The sequence below is a fragment of the Aulonocara sp. 'chitande type north' Nkhata Bay genome, linkage group LG5 (genome assembly GCF_057382095.1).
Source record: "Aulonocara sp. 'chitande type north' Nkhata Bay isolate Kocher_YH1m ecotype deep benthic linkage group LG5, A_spYH_male_GT1.1, whole genome shotgun sequence".
Taxonomy (NCBI): Eukaryota; Metazoa; Chordata; class Actinopteri; order Cichliformes; family Cichlidae; genus Aulonocara; species Aulonocara sp. 'chitande type north' Nkhata Bay.
In genome coordinates this window covers 1,710,772-1,726,180 of record NC_141348.1, presented here as the reverse complement: position 1 = coordinate 1,726,180, position 15,409 = coordinate 1,710,772, and the positions used below count along the sequence as shown (strand labels likewise).

General features: G+C 42.2%; 1 long non-coding RNA gene across 1 annotated transcript; it reads left to right on the top strand.

The window, feature by feature from the left end:
* The first annotated feature begins 328 nt into the window (after window positions 1-328).
* LOC147329626 (uncharacterized) lies at window positions 329-3,230 on the top strand. Its single transcript, XR_015128979.1, has 3 exons — window positions 329-781; window positions 1,132-1,180; window positions 2,639-3,230. It is a non-coding gene; the product is annotated as an uncharacterized LOC147329626 (long non-coding RNA).
* Window positions 3,231-15,409: the final 12,179 nt, after the last annotated feature.

The window sequence follows — 15,409 nt, the reverse complement described above, 5'->3', positions numbered from 1 at the left end:
GCTGGACATATATATATATATATATATATATATATATATATATATCTACAGGCCTTTGGAGCCGAGGATCGCAAGTTTCATTCTCGCCTGGGATGTCTGTATCCAGTAAGGGTCCTGAGGCTAGACCCCCTATGCTAAGTAAGCCTACTGCAGACATGAGCGAGACAGATTTTTTTTTATAGATATATATAACATATCAGAGGGGCTTTTAATAAGATATATATATAAAAAAAACCCTCTTTACATCTGCTAATGAAAGTGAAAATGAATGAAAATAAAATGCTAGAGAAAGGGCTGTGTGGAGAGCTGTTATAAATGCATGATCTGTTGATCTGTTAGAGTTTAAGTTGAGTTTAAACTACATACATCTTATGTAATACTCAATACAAATACACTATGAACACCTTCATCTTGTTGAATTTAATATGCTGTGTGTATTATATTCTGACAAGATGAAATGTAAATGTAACTGATTTTGTTCAATAATGAGTTTGAGTGGGTTTTATTTCTTTTATGTCATTTTTGATTTCGTTGTTAGTTATTATTTTGTTTTGTTTATGACTTTGAATAAATAAAGTTTGGAGGAAAAAACACCAGTGGTTGTTATCCTGCTGGGATTTGTGGTTCATTAAATACTTGGTGTTGATTTTTAAATTCACTTCTGGAACCTTATGAAGTGGAGTCAGCTTTGGATACCATGGGAACCATTGGTGCATCTCTCAGAGTTCAGTGAAGGCAAGCATTAAGCAGGACCAAAACAAATGTCCCTCACATGCCAAGGGTAAGAAAAAAACTGGTGGTCAGTGGTAGTTTTAGTAAATCAAAGGACATTCAGTGTTTTTTTTTCCTTTTAATTGTGTTATTTTCAATTGAATTCATGTTTCAGGTCCAGTTTATCTTTAAAACTAGGCACAAACACGAGACGAAATGTCTGTAAATTTGTAGTATCTAACTTGATTATCTTTCTTATTGCTACTTTAAAGTATTTAATCATATTTTCAAGCTAAATTTTAAAGGTACATATGTTGTTTTTCATTTATGTGCTTGGATGAGAAGTCTTAACATCATTGTTGTTTTTAAGGCAGTATTTGGATAATTTTTCTCTAAACTTATTATCTTTATGTTTGTCAGAGCTGATTCACTGAGTAACACCAGCAGCCAAATGCTCACAGTGGCAGAGGTAAGTCACTTTAACGTGACACATTAGATAAGGAAGAGACATGGCATTCCAAGTGTAACCCACCTAAAATTGCCTCATGAAAATTAACTGCTGATCCCGAGGAATGCCAGGTAGGTGGCACTATGAGATTATGTAGTGCTTGTGAATTTAAATAGCGAAGGAAAACGACGTTAAGGCTGTATCCCAATTCGGGGTCTGCAGCTTTAAAGTACGCAGCCTTAACGGTCCTCAAGGTCCGCGTACTCAAAGACCGTTAAGGCCGGAAGTGCGAGGCTTGGAAACGTTTCATACAGCTTTGTTTGACAGAAATGAAGGAGAACATATTTTGTACATTTGTTTCTACATGAGCTCTGTGTGATTTGATAAGAATCTGAGGCTGAGACCACAGGACTGTACAAACATGATTGTTGGGCTTCATTTCTGTACTGAACAGTCATTTTAAGATTAGCTAGTAAATAACAATTAGATAGTGTTGTTCATGAGACTAAAATCATCTCACTTTGGTAATGTAACTATAATATGGCCAATATTATAGTTATTATATTAATCATTATTAGTTATTACAGCAGTGAGTTTGAACTCTGTGTCAAATACTGAGCTTCAGTAAAGATTCAAGTTGCAGTTATTTATTTATATCACCTTAAATCTTCACTCAAAGACAAGTATCTGTTACAGTGTATATATAGATGTATCATACATAAGAGACAAATGTTGTTCTTTTAATGTGTTGGCATTACTAAATTTGGCTCAGTGCTTACATATATGTGTAAAAAGAAAATGTACGAGCTGTGATAACTGTTTCTGATAGAATGAAGAGTAGACTTTGCTGCTCTTAACTTTTTACTGTCCACTTTCTGCTGTGAACAAACAAATTTCCTATGTGTGGGACTAATAAAGGTTTATCTTATCTTATCTTATGTGAAGGTGAAAGGTAAACTTCACAGTGACATAAAAATGTTCCCAAAGGGGCCAGGGGAACAGTTAATTTAGCATTTTTGGCATTACAGGTACAGCCAGGATATATTTTTACTTACCTTTTACTAAAATTGCAGTTTCCCTGCTGACTCCAATTATGGAATCAGATGGGGAAGCACAGAGTTTCCGTTGTTGAATAGTGGGTTTGTGTTTGGTGACGTGTGAACAGGATTACTTTGCGTACTTGTAAATAGCCTGTTTAAGTTACATATAAATGGGTAAAAAACATGTATAATTAATATGCAAAATATTGTTGGGGTAATGAGCATGCTGACTGCATCAAAACATCTTCTGACTACAAACACGTTTTTCATCCCTCACCTGGCGGGAGGAGTTTATGAAAGAAGGACACAACAACTCTTCAGTAATTTCCCATTTCCACTTTTTCACAACACCTCAGTCTTTGTAAGGAGGAAGTCTATCAGATCAAATGGTTGTAGATTGTTGTTACTCTGTCCATCTCTTCTTTCTCTTTATATACAGACCGGGAAAATGCAAAGAAGACCTCACCATAAGAAGGGGGTAGATTCAACTGAAGAACAGCTGGATCTGCGCACAAAAGTTCACACCAAACGATACCTCTGTGAGCAGTGTGGGAAAATGTTCAAAACACTATTAAGTTTGAAGGTCCATCAGCGTCTGCACACTGGACAAAAACCCTATTCTTGTGATCAGTGTGGCCAGAGCTTTGCCCAGTTAGTTCATCTTCAGGTGCATCAGTTTGGGCACAGTGGAAAAAAACCATTCCTCTGTGAAGAGTGTGGAAAGACCTTCACTCACCGAAGTCCTTTGAAAAGACACCAATACACCCACACAGGAGAAAAACCATTCCCCTGTGATGAGTGTGGAAAAAGGTTCTCTCACTTAGGGAACTTGAAAATGCACCAGCGTATTCACACAGGAGAAAAACCATTCCCCTGTAATAACTGTGGAAAACGCTTCGTCCAAGCAATTCATTTACAGAAACACAAGTGCATGCCACAGGTGTAGGAAGCATCCTGCCCTACATCGGCACTTCCACAAATGTTTATCAACCCATTAAAATAATTTGCAAGCATATTAACATGTTGTCATTCTAATTTCATTTTCAAATGAAAGCCAATGACAGGGAGATATTTTCTTTCTTTTCTAAGTGCATGTCTCATGTGTCTTAGTTATTGCTTCTTTTGATAGAGTTTTCAGATGCACTGATCAAAGCTTCACTCTCTGCAACTTGGCAGAATTGTGAGGATTTTGTTTGACTAGAGGATTTTGTGCTGCAATTCTGGATGAGGTGCTGACAAATTAATTATCAGACAACTAACTGAACCAAATGTTTACATTTTCCCCTTGCACTGTCTCTGCTCTGCTCCAAATGAAGATGCTCTAATTCTTTTTTTTTTTTCATTAAACCTGACTCGAGTCAACACTCACAGCCTGATAACTGGCTTTTCAAGCTCTGAAGTTTGGTGTTGCAGATCTCTCGGCACACCTCAGCCTGGGAGAAAAGATTTGCATTCCTCAGGTGAAACCATGCGTGTTTATTGTAGTAACACCTAATTTTCTGCTGAAGGATGGCCTCAAGAAGTGCAAAGGTCTTAAAACTGTACCAGTGGAATTAGTGTGTTACAGGTGCCAGATATCCTTACAGCTGTTTCTGTTCAGACGTTTACTGTAAGCCACGAACGTCCCAAACCACAAACATGGATGCCTAAATATGATTGAAGATTGTGCTCGTACATGAAAGCATACTCTCTGAATATTACAACATCAATCTCATAACTGCCATGGAAACAACACAGGGGCTATTATTCGTATGATTACCGAGCTGGAGCAGATCGGTGGATGCTTAGATGAATGGGCAAGTAGAAGGATGCATGGTGTATTATATGTCTAGTGGGTATGTGTTAACAGATGGGATTGCAAAGCTTAGATGAGTCCCTTGAATTGGTTTGTCATAATATCGATAGCTGAGGATAGGCACAGTGATGCTGTTTATTGATTGGTTTTGGCTAGATCAGGGGTCGGCAACCTTTCTATCTGTTAAGAAATATACTCTAAAACACTTCTTCAGTAAAGACTCAGAGAAGAGAAACACACAGAACTTCTTGCTAGCAAGGGCAGTCTCCAGAACAGACTCGCACTGAGAAACTGCCCCGGTCTTTATTTATATGCTTCAGTGGGCGTTTGTTCCATACATTGAAATGTGGAGCTGTACGTGTGTGTGGTGTGTGTAGTGTGTGTGGTGGGTCAGAGTGTGACCCTATAAATGACTTCCCTACACCTGCTGGTCTCGAAGTCCAGCAGTTCATCAAACCAAAAGGCACTTAGACTAAGACAGATATAGCTACGTTAATTCTACCGTAAAACAATAAGACAAGGTACGACCTCTCCCATACTCCTAGGATGTGGGTGTGAACACCCTGGAATGTTACAGACATTCTTTCAATATGCCACCAACTATATACTTCTAAACACAAATGATTACATGCAGTATTCTACCATATGCAAACTTATATCATTAAAAGATTATACTGACTACTAAGTACAATTTTCCTATTGACACTATCTAAAAGCCATCTAAAATTTTCTCAGAAGTCAATGTGCCATATGATGTATTAGCAATAAATTTAATAATGCTTTATATTAACAGTCACACACTATATAAAACAACTTTATAGAACTATATTTGTTCGTAGATGTTGGTGTTACACCCCTGAAAACAGGGGGGAAAGAATTACGAGAGTGATTATGACTTGCGTCTCTCATGCAGTAGTTTATTGCAGTGAGGAGAACGCGCGAAAGCCCTCTAGTGGAGAATAGAGACACTACTAATCGATCCCAGAAAAGGCTTACTAGCCAATCACTGATGTATAGATTGTAGTTCTCTTAAGTAACATGAAAGCAATTAATATAACATGAAAAATAATAAACTCTTAACCATTTTCTTACCATATTTACATTATTTTCGTCCTCATATCAACTGATATGAATTTGTATTAACTGAACAGCATATGCAGTAGTCCTTCAACCTGTCACACTTGCAGCTATCAGCGAATAGTTATCAGCTATTTTGAAACAAAAAAATACACTTTTTATCCATAACAAGAAATCTATAACAGCAAATGAACTGTACAGCAGAAAATGCAAATGCTATTTATGGTCTCCTCACAATAATGATAAGAAAAATAAACTGGGCCAATATGGCATGTTGGTTAATACAGAGATACACATGTTAATGTGATCTCTGGTCTCCCACTCAGAGACACAGGTCTCCGAGTGTCCAGCATTCAGACGGCTGCCTAAGGACACTCTTCATGTGAGAGAAAATCTGCTCACACAGATATGTAGAGCCAAATACTGTCAATGAGGCCTCTGCAATGTTCTAAAGACAGTTAAGCTTGTCAGGTAGTGATGTCCAGCAGGTGAAAATGCAGCTCCATGAACACACACAGCTGTGGATTCCAGCTGCGTTCGTAGTTCTGCAAACTTCGACCCCCACAGAGTCGAGCTCTTTAGTTCAATCAGCTGCATTTGGATGTCCTCTGTGTCCAGCCAGTTAATGCGGGACAAATCCAGCTGCTCATTAAAGCTTTCTGATGAGAGCATGAGGGTGGGAATGGATGTTTGTGTCTGTGTGTGCCTGTATGTCTGTGTCTATATGTCAGGTTGGGTATCAGACGCCACCTCTCTGGGGACACCTCAGGCCCTCCAAGGTTTGGAGGCCTATCTCCACCCACCACCACTTCCCCTGCCGGTGGCGGACTCCCTCAGGTGTCGGTGTGTTGGTGGTTCTTTGTGTCTGGGGGTGGGCGTCCGGGTACACACCGGCTCACTCCTTGGCGGCCGCTTGTCGGGGCCTGGGGCCTGGGGCTCGCTCGGGCCCCTTTGGAGGTGGGGTGCCCCCGGCCTCTCGGCCTGGGGCTCGGTCACTCAGGCGCAGCTGGGGGCCGGCGGAGCTCACGGGCGCGTCACTGCAACTCCCCCTGACTTCTGCTCCGCGGCTGCTGAGTGAGCCCTCATCTGGGACTCTCCTCAGCTCTTACTGGAACAGTGGCGCGGCTGCCCCTCTGTTGGTCTTCCATGGTCTCTTGTGTTCTGGGGGCCTCTGGATGTCTGGAGTTTTGATCTCCTCCATACCCGCTTCACACCCTGGAGGACGGGGCTGTGGCCCCCCCACACTCCCTAGCAGATCATTACATGGAGAAACCTTTGGAATGCAAGCATGCTGATCCACACAGGTATGCACACATGGGTATTCACAGACGCGGACTAAAGCTTTCTTGGCTGCTACCTCAAAGCACACTGTGCGCTGTCTATCTTGCGTGCTGCACAATATCGTTTATTATTTAGTAAATATTGATATCTATGGCTAGCTAGTTTATTGTGATGGTGCTTTGTTTTCTCTATTATTATGTTGCTCTTTGTTGTTTGCTGTCTCCTCTGTTTGTTTTTTTTTGTTTGTTTTTTTTTCTCCATACAGGTGACCCAGGAGTTCTTTTTTTTTTTTTCTCTCTCTTCCCCCCCTTCTCACCGTCTCTTCTCCCCTTTGGTTTTCTTTCTTTCTCTCCCCCTCTTTCTCTCATTCATTCCCCCTGTCCTATTTATTAAAAAAAAAAAAAAAAAAAAAATGACAAAGGATGAACTGAAGCTCTGCCATCACGTAATGTCTCATACTGCTGTTTCTGATGTCATTTAAAAGAAAAAAAAAAAAAAAAAAAAAAAAAAAGCTTTCTGATGTGATTTGAGAAGAAAACATTGGTCCATACACCTGAAAGTCCCGAAAACACATTTTGAATTCTGTCTCGAGTCTACAGATGTATCCGTGTATTTCCGTGGTGCTGATGCTGCACTGAGCTGAAAGCTCCTGAAGCATTTGAAGTGTCGGAATGTGGAAATTTCAACATTGCTTGAAAAAACTGCCAGCTAGCAACGTCCCTCTTATTTTTAGCCAATTACAAGTTGAATCTGGTAGCGTTGGCTGGTGAACTGAGTGCCGTTTTCTGATATTACTTTGTGCGGGCTGCCATGGACAGAAAAGTGTCTTTTGAGCTTTGTGATGACAGTGTTGGCGGTTAGGTCTGGAAGCAGGTCTACTTCGAACCAACCTGAGTAAGAGTCGACTACAACCAGGTGATGTTGTCCGTTCCACTCGAAGATGTCGGTGGCGACGGTTGACCAGGGTAGGTCCGGCACTGGATGTAGCTTTAACGGCTCTTTCTGTTGATGTGGCCTTGTGCTGTTGCACACTGGACACGCAGCTGTTTCTTGCTCAATATCTGCTGTCATTGTGGGCCAAAACACAATGCCACGGGCCCTGCGTTTAGTAGCTTCCATGCCTGGGTGCCCTCTGTGGAGGATGACGATATAATCTTTTTGCAAAGATTTAGGAATCACTGTTTTCAGCCCTTTCATGACAATGCCATCTTCTAGAGTGAGTTCGTCTCGATATGGGTGGTATTGACGAAGTTCTGTGGGCAGCTGAGTTTGTCTGCAAGGCCATCCTCTCATTATGACAGTGCTCAGTTTCTGTAGCTCTGGATCTGAGGCAGTATGTTCCTTTAGCTGCATCAGCCTGTAAGAAGAGATTTGCTGGATCGACATGATCTCGTAGTCAGCTGTTTCATCACTGTTCTGATCCATCGAGGTTGTGGGAGCACGGGATAAAGTGTCGGCGAGGTACATCTGCGAGCCTTTTTTGTACACTATCTGAAAGTTGTACTTTTGCAGCCTAAGCATCATGCGTTGCAGTCTGGCTGGAGCTGAATGTATTGGCTTGTTCAAGATAGTGACTAATGGCTGATGATCGGTTTCAATTTGGATTTGTTTCCCATAGATGTAATCATTAAACTTGGAACAACCAAATACGACTGCAAGAAGCTCCTTCTCAATCTGCGCATAGCGCGTTTCTGTCTGTGTCAGAGTACGAGATGAGTAGGCAATCGGGGCGCCTTCTTGGAGGCATGCAGCCCCGAGTCCATGCTGCGATGCGTCACACGTTAGCGTGACGGGTTTCTTTACGTCGTAGTATCTGAGGGTAGGAGGACTGATCAGGCTTCGTTTTAAAGCATGGAATGCATCTTGATGCTGCTTGAGCCAACACCACTGTACGTCTTTGCACGTTAGCTCCCGAAGTGGGGCTGAAAGCTCGCTGAAATTAGGAATGAACTTTCCTAGGTAATTAATCATCCCTAAGAAGCGTTGGAGAGCTGTGACGTTTTCAGGTGTGGGCATCTCTTCAATTGCTTTGGTCTTTGCTGGGTCAGGCTTCAAGCCCTCGCTTGTGAAGACGTGGCCAACGTAGCAGGCTTCTTTGAGACTGAATTTGCACTTCAGGGGGTTAAGTCTCAGCTTGACTTCCCTTGCACGGTCGAGTACTTTTCTGAGATTGTGTTCATGCTCTTTCATATCTCTTCCACCGATGAGTATGTCATCGACAATGATAGCACAGGGGTATCCAGCAAAGATCTGCTCCATTGCACGCTGGAACACCTCACTGGCTGAGTTTATTCCATATGGCATTCTTAGAAAGCGGAATCTGCCAAACGGTGAGCTGAAAGTTGTGAGCATGGATGATTGGTGGTCAAGTGTTATCTGCCAAAAGGAGCATTTCCACTTCCTTAGTCACATGGTGGACTTCTTTGTTTAGTGTGATTAATTGTAAGTGAAGTGAGTCTGGTAAGCCAAGTAGGGGTTGTACGTCTCGTTTCACTATGAAGAACTGCAGAGGGTAGTCCTTGCCTGCAGAGTGGCATGAGAGTGTTGCTGTGCCAGCTGTTTGAATTTCCTCTCCCCCATATGCCACCAGTTTAGTGTTTCGTGATGGCATGAGTTTTTCATCATGTCTCAGTTGTTCAAAAAGGTTAGCTGGCATGACATTACATTTGGCGCCAGTGTCCACTTTGAGCTCTAAGGGTTTTCCATTAATATGCACCGTGGTGAAAATGTCATTCTTGTATGGAAAGCAGGGATTTATAGTGTCTATGTCAATTCCATTCACATAGAACATTTCTTCATCGCTGCCGTGCGCCTGCATTTCAATGTGATTTACGGGTCTCTTTTTGAATTGCCGTGTTTGTGATGACTTGCAGCATTTCTGGAAATGATTCCATTTTTGGCACTTATGGCATTGCTGGCCATATGCTGGGCATTTGTCCCTTTTTGCCTCGTGGCAAGGGGGGGCGCAGTTGTTACAGTTTGTGATTGCGTGAGCGAGCCTATGTTCTGGATGCGTTGCACGCCGTTCATTGCCTGTCTTTGTCTTGACTTTGTGTGGATTCTTTTTCTTTATTGTGTGATGCAAAGTGTCGACCTTTGCCGCCATTTGCTTTGGAGCCGCTAGAGCTTTCGTATGTCGATCTGTCTGCTCGAATATCTGGCACATTTCAATTGCTTTACTCAAAGTTAAGTCGCTGTCGCGCAGCAATTGCTTTCTCATGCTGTCGCTGTTTATGCCACAAACGAGTCTCTCTGATGAGCTCGTCTTTAAGCTGGCCAAATTTACAACTGCCTGCCTTATTTTTTAAGTCACTCACATAAGACTCAATTGTTTCATCTGGCCGTTGGTTTCTGGTGTTAAACTTGTGCCTTTCCATTGTTATGTTTGTTTGGGGATTACAGAGTTCACGAAATTTGCGCTTTAGGCATTCCGGGTCTTCTCTCGATTCTGCTTCGGTCACCAGTCGTCTGTGTTCTCCTTCCCCCGCGTGCACAGCGGGTGCATAAACGAATGCGCGCTCCCGCTCGATGGCTTCAGAGCCGGCTAGGTTTAGCAGGATGAACGCTCTGGTCCGAGGATCCTTATCAGAATGAGCAGCAGCTATAAATATGTCGTATTCCTGCTCGAATATACGCCACTTCTCGGCGATGTTTCCACAAAACACCAATGGGTCTGGTCTACGGAATCCGTCCGACATGGTCGTTGACGTTTAATAGCCTCTTGCTACGATAGCCTAGCAACGCTAGCTGGTTACTTGCTTGCTTCGTCCGTAAAGTGCTGGGAAAACTTTAGTCTTACCACTCCGTCGGCAGTGCTGGAGTAGATGACCGAACCACAACTTCTGACACCATGTTTGTCGTTCAATAATGACTCAGGGTTCGTGAATATCATCGAGCATCATTTACTTCGAAACAAAGCAACCATTACACGTTAGTCATTCCATTCCCGGGGGCGGGTTCCCTCCTCTTGCTTCCCGTCTCACTGCGTGCATGGGCAGCATACTAATACGGAACAGGTATATTAAAGCAGCATTAATGAACAACATTGGTCAGATGTTCTACAGGTGTGGACCTAGCGTAAAAGTGTTGGTAGTTTATTTTCTTACTACCTGTAATTTATTGCAGATTACTTGTATTTGCTTAATTGTTTACTAAATGTTTGCGGTGTGAAATAAACCGCAATGGAGCAAAATATGGGTGTGTGTGGTTGGAGGATGTGTTCGTGCGTGCGTGAGCGCGCAAGGGGGGGCGCGAACATTTTTCTTGTAAAACAAATGGGGGCCCAGCAAAAAAAGTTTGGGAACCACTGGTTTATTTGATGTAAAACTTCAGTGCATGGTCGCAGGGATCAGCTGACACAAATTCCTGTTAAGGCTGGTTAGTTATTTAATGGTTTCGGCTTAGTTTATTTTATCCAAAACTTAAGTGCACGGTCGCAGGGATCAGCTGACACAGATCTCCGGCACAGGCTGGTTAGTTATTTAATGATTTCGGCTTAGTTTATTTTATCTAAATCTTCAGTGCACTGAAGTTGCAGTTGCAGTTGCAGTTTTAGATCAAATAAACTAAGCTGAAACCATTAAATAACTAACCAGCCTGTGCCTGCGATCTGTGTCAGCTGATACCTGCGACCGTGCACTGAAGTTTTAGATAAACTAAGCTGAAACCATTAAATAACTAACCAGCCTGTGCCAGCGATCTGTGTCAGCTGATACCTGCGACCGTGCACTGAAGTTTTAGATAAACTAAGCTGAAACCATTAAATAACTAACCAGCCTGTGCCAGCGATCTGTGTCAGCTGATCCCTGCGACCGTGCGCTGAAGTTTTAGATGAACTAAGCTGAAACCATTAAATAACTAACCAGCCTGTGCCAGCGATCTGTGTCAGCTGATCCATGCGACAATGCACAAAAGTTTTAGACAAAATAAACTAAGCTGAAACTATTAAATAACTAACCAGTCTGTGCCAGGGATCTGTGTCAGCCGATCCCTGCGACCGTGAACTGAAGTCTTAGATCAAATAAACTAAGCTGAAACCACTAAATAACTAACCAGCCTGTGCCAGCGATCTGTGTCAGCTGATCCCTGCGACCGTGCACAAAATTTTTAGACAAAATAAACTAAGCTGAAACCATTAAATAACTAAATAGCCCGTACCAGCAATCTGTGTCAGCCGATCCCTGTGACCGTGAACTGAAGTTTTACAGAAAATAAACTAAGTTGAAACCATTAAATAACTAACCAGCCTGTGCCAGAGATCTGTGTCAGCGGATCCCTGCGACCGTGCACTGAAGTTTTAGATCAAATAAACTAAGCTGAAACCATTAAATAACTAACCAGCCTGTGCCAGAGATCTGTGTCAGCTGATACCTGCGACCGTGCACTGAAGTTTTAGATAAACTAAGCTGAAACCATTAAATAACTAACCAACCTGTGCCAGCGATCTGTGTCAGCTGATCCTTGCGAACGTGCGCTGAAGTTTTAGATGAACTAAGCTGAAACCATTAAATAACTAACCAGCCTGTGCCAGCGATCTGTGTCAGCTGATCCATGCGACAATGCACAAAAGTTTTAGACAAAATAAACTAAGCTGAAACTATTAAATAACTAACCAGTCTGTGCCAGGGATCTGTGTCAGCCGATCCCTGCGACCGTGAACTGAAGTCTTAGATCAAATAAACTAAGCCGAAACCACTAAATAACTAACCAGCCTGTGCCAGCGATCTGTGTCAGCTGATCCCTGCGACCGTGCACAAAATTTTTAGACAAAATAAACTAAGCTGAAACCATTAAATAACTAAATAGCCCGTACCAGCAATCTGTGTCAGCCGATCCCTGTGACCGTGAACTGAAGTTTTACAGAAAATAAACTAAGTTGAAACCATTAAATAACTAACCAGCCTGTGCCAGGGATCTGTGTCAGCTGATCCCTGCAACTGTGCACTGAAGTTTTAGTTAAACTAAGCTGAAACAACTAAATAACTAACCAGCCTGTGCCAGCGATCTGTTTACGCTGATCCCTGCAACCATGCACTGAAGATTTAGATAAATTAAACTAAGCTGAAACCATTAAATAACTAAATAGCCCGTACCAGCAATCTGTGTCAGCCGATCCCTGTGACCGTGAACTGAAGTTTTACAGAAAATAAACTAAGTTAAAACCATTAAATAACTAACCAGCCTGTGCCAGCGATCTGTGTCAGCTGATCCCTGCGAACGTGGACTGAAGTTTTAGATCAAATAAACAAAGCTGAAACCATTAAATAACTAACCAGCGATCTGTGTCAGCGGATCCCTGCGACCGTGCACTGAAGTTTTAGATAAACTAAGTTGAAACCATTAAATAACTAACCAGCCTGTGCCAGGGATCTGTGTCAGCTGATCCCTGCAACCGTGCACTGAAGTTTTAGAGAAAATAAACTAAGTTAAAACCATTAAATAACTAACCAGCCTGTGCCAGGGATCTGTGTCAGCTGATCCCTGCAACCGTGCACTGAAGTTTTAGAGAAAATTAACTAAGTTGAAACAATTAAATAACTAACCAGCCTGTGCCAGCGATCTGTGTCAGCTGATCCCTGCAACCGTGCACTGAAGTTTTAGAGAAAATTAACTAAGTTGAAACCATTAAATAACTAACCAGCCTGTACCAGCAATCTGTGTCACCTGATCCCTGCGACAGTGCACAAAAGTTTTAGACAAAATAAACTAAGCTGAAACTATTAAATAACTAACCAGTCTGTGCCAGGGATCTGTGTCAGCCGATCCCTGCAACCGTGCACTGAAGTTTTAGATCAAATAAACTAACCTGAAACCATTAAATAACTAACCAGCCTGTGCCAGGGATCTGTGTCAGCTGATTGCTGCAACCGTGCACTGAAGTTTTAGATCAAATAAACTAAGCTGAAACCATTAAATAACTAACCAGCCTGTGCCAGAGATCTGTGTCAGCCGATCCCTGTGGCCGTGAACTGAAGTTTTAGATCAAATAAACTAAGCTGAAACCAGTAAATAACTAACCAGTCTGTGCCAGGGATCTGTGTCAGCTGATCCCTGCAACCGTGCACTGAAGTCTTAGATCAAATAAACTAAGCCGAAACCATTAAATAACTAACCAGCCTGTGTCAGCTGATCACTGCGACCGTGCACAAAATTTTTAGACAAAATAAACTAAGCTGAAACCATTAAATAACTAAATAGCCTGTACCAGCGATCTGTGTCAGCCGATCCCTGTGACCGTGAACTGAAGTTTTACAGAAAATAAACTAAGTTGAAACCATTAAATAACTAACCAGCCTGTGCCAGCGATCTGTGTCAGCTGATACCTGCGACCGTGCACTGAAGTTTTAGAGAAACTAAGCTGAAACCATTAAATAACTAACCAACCTGTGCCAGCGATCTGTGTCAGCTGATCCTTGCGACCGTGCGCTGAAGTTTTAGATGAACTAAGCTGAAACCATTAAATAACTAACCAGCCTGTGCCAGCGATCTGTGTCAGCTGATCCATGCGACAATGCACAAAAGTTTTAGACAAAATAAACTAAGCTGAAACTATTAAATAACTAACCAGTCTGTGCCAGGGATCTGTGTCAGCCGATCCCTGCGACCGTGAACTGAAGTCTTAGATCAAATAAACTAAGCCGAAACCACTAAATAACTAACCAGCCTGTGCCAGCGATCTGTGTCAGCTGATCCCTGCGACCGTGCACAAAATTTTTAGACAAAATAAACTAAGCTGAAACCATTAAATAACTAAATAGCCCGTACCAGCAATCTGTGTCAGCCGATCCCTGTGACCGTGAACTGAAGTTTTACAGAAAATAAACTAAGTTGAAACCATTAAATAACTAACCAGCCTGTGCCAGGGATCTGTGTCAGCGGATCCCTGCGACCGTGCACTGAAGTTTTAGATCAAATAAACTAAGCTGAAACCATTAAATAACTAACCAGCCTGTGCCAGAGATCTGTGTCAGCTGATACCTGCGACCGTGCACTGAAGTTTTAGATAAACTAAGCTGAAACCATTAAATAACTAACCAACCTGTGCCAGCGATCTGTGTCAGCTGATCCTTGCGACCGTGCGCTGAAGTTTTAGATGAACTAAGCTGAAACCATTAAATAACTAACCAGCCTGTGCCAGCGATCTGTGTCAGCTGATCCATGCGACAATGCACAAAAGTTTTAGACAAAATAAACTAAGCTGAAACCATTAAATAACTAACCAACCTGTGCCAGCGATCTGTGTCAGCTGATCCATGCGACAATGCACAAAAGTTTTAGACAAAATAAACTAAGCTGAAACTATTAAATAACTAACCAGTCTGTGCCAGGGATCTGTGTCAGCCGATCCCTGCGACCGTGAACTGAAGTCTTAGATCAAATAAACTAAGCCGAAACCACTAAATAACTAACCAGCCTGTGCCAGCGATCTGTGTCAGCTGATCCCTGCGACCGTGCACAAAATTTTTAGACAAAATAAACTAAGCTGAAACCATTAAATAACTAAATAGCCCGTACCAGCAATCTGTGTCAGCCGATCCCTGTGACCGTGAACTGAAGTTTTACAGAAAATAAACTAAGTTGAAACCATTAAATAACTAACCAGCCTGTGCCAGGGATCTGTGTCAGCTGATCCCTGCAACTGTGCACTGAAGTTTTAGTTAAACTAAGCTGAAACAACTAAATAACTAACCAGCCTGTGCCAGCGATCTGTTTACGCTGATCCCTGCAACCATGCACTGAAGATTTAGATAAATTAAACTAAGGTGAAACCATTAAATAACTAAATAGCCCGTACCAGCAATCTGTGTCAGCCGATCCCTGTGACCGTGAACTGAAGTTTTACAGAAAATAAACTAAGTTAAAACCATTAAATAACTAACCAGCCTGTGCCAGCGATCTGTGTCAGCTGATCCCTGCAACCGTGCACTGAAGTTTTAGAGAAAATTAACTAAGTTGAAACCATTAAATAACTAACCAGCCTGTGCCAGCGATCTGTGTCAGCTGATCCCTGCAACCGTGCACTGAAGTTTTAGAGAAAATTAACTAAGTTGAAACCAT